Genomic DNA, 2,294 nt, shown 5'->3' with positions numbered 1-2,294 from the left:
ACCGAAGTGGGCCGGTCGAGAGTCCCGGGCTGATTTTTAGTCCCAGTCCACCACTGGCTACATGACCGTATGATCGCCCATATTGACGCACCTAATTCCTAAACTTCTAACAGATACAAAATAAACCGATCCTTCAGCCTCATATGAGCTCTCAGACACGTTCAAAATTAAACTGTCATCGCTGTCTGAGCTTGCTGCTGTGTCCGCCATCGTGCGTTTACATGCAGATGCTGGGATCCTGAACGGTGCAGCTGGAGCGCTGTGCCCGCATTGACGTCACCCATAATTTGGCGGGAGTTGAAGAATCTCCGACAAGATCCAGGAAATTGTCAACATTGAAGGGCAGATTAATGGTTATCAAAGTACAAATATCCAAAATCAGTTCAGTAACAGTTTTCAAGGGGACAATATTTACTCAAATTGATGGGTTTGGATGATGGGCCAAAATCGTGTCACAGGCACTTTAAATCATGTTCACATGGATAGGAAACTAAATTGCACACATCTTGTGTCCATATATTTCTGTTTTGGTGGTCATGCCACAACCGTGCACGCATACGCGAGTCAGGCAAGCTATCTGGATTAAGAGGTTGCTTTTTCTTTGCACAGCATGAAAGAAAGGCCAAATGAATGGGCTGTGATTTTAGTATTTTTAAGCAGCGGTAAATAATTTGTACGGCCCTAGGAGGATGTTGAAAAAATTGAAATGGCCCTCGAGAGGAAAAAGGTTCCCCACCCCTGGGTTAAAGGATCAGATTAAGGTAACATGCATTCAATTATAATGATAAATATTTGAACAAAACCATTTACATTTTATTGGGGTCTTTATTTGTTATGTTACTTTAACACTTCCTTCCATGCGTTGGGATGTATCAAGTGAGCACTGGGACTGCTTACATCTATTACAAAAATAGTTTATATCTTATTAGCAACTAGTTTAGCACAGCATTCTGTAATTACATTTAGCTCTTGAACCTAGTTTGCAGTAGATTCAAGTGACAAGGCAGTAACATGAACAACATGGACAATTCAGATCATAGAACCCATGAAATGCATTTGTTCAAGTACTGATAAAAACAGCAGAGACAAAGTCCAACACCTCTATCTGTCTAAGTATTATACGGATAAAACAATCAGCCTTACCCTCCATGTTCCCAGACCCACTATAGGCATCTTTGCTCCATTGTTGAGAGTAACTGAGGGGATCATGTTGGCACTTCTGTTGCAGCTCTGGCAGGATCAGACTGTTCTTGCTACACCGAAGAGGGGGTCTTATGTGCACAAGCCAGGGAGAAGGGGGTGGAGTTAATTCCAGGAAGGAGGTGGTCCTATGTGGTGGATAGGTCTTGTTTTGTCTTTCATCGGGATTAAGGAATATCTCGTGGAAAAGAAATATGCGTCAGAGAGGAGAATGAATCAGCAGAAATGTTGCAAGTCATTGATAGTAGTTGATCAGCCAAGAGGACGCAGTCTGTGTTAAAGTGATAAGTGCTCTCATTGCTTTTACAGTAGGACCCTAGAAACCGGTTAATGAAGATATGATCAGGAGAGAACCAAAGTGTTTTTAATGTGTGGTCAGTTCTGCGTTTTACATCATTTTGCAAGCGATTTAATTATTGAAGAAGAAATAACCCATTATTTCTCTTATGAATGAGTGGACTATGCAACAAAACACACCTTAGGGTAATTTCATTACACTCATTAATACTTGTTGATACAAAGACTGGGTTGGTATTATAGCAAACTTTAAATATTGTTTTTCATTTGACAATATTACACTTTTATTTTTTCTCTTGTACTTCTGTTACATTGCATATTAGAAAGTTATAGATAAACAGCTAGTGTATTTATTTAATCAAAATAATGAAATTAACACAACATTTCCATTAAAGGCTAAATCTTACTTAAAATCTCTGATATTGTGGTTTCTATTATTTCTTTACTATTATTAATGTAATTTACAAATTCTTTGCATTTCTTTTTATTTAGTATTTAATTGTAACATAACATATTTCTCATTAAGAAACAAAGTTGAAGCTCTGGAATAAAACATAGTTATAATCTATTAAGAGTTTGTGCAGGAAACTTGACGTGTGTGTGTGTGTGTGTGTGTGTGTGTGTGTGTGTGTGTGTGTGTGTGTGTGTGTGTGTGTGTGTGTGTGTAAAAAAAAGTACATTAGCTGCTTTCACACCAAGTACTTTTGCCGTACTTAGTGCCGGCACTTAGTGCCCCGGCACTTATTACCCCAGAGCACTAAGTACCAATCGCGTTCACACCGGAGAACTTTTTCCTG

Source organism: Notothenia coriiceps, unplaced genomic scaffold (assembly GCF_000735185.1).
Source record: "Notothenia coriiceps isolate Sejong01 unplaced genomic scaffold, NC01 NC01_scaffold00037244, whole genome shotgun sequence".
NCBI lineage: Eukaryota > Metazoa > Chordata > Actinopteri > Perciformes > Nototheniidae > Notothenia > Notothenia coriiceps.
The sequence above is the reverse complement of the archived record's forward strand: the minus strand, read 5'-3'. Positions refer to the sequence as shown.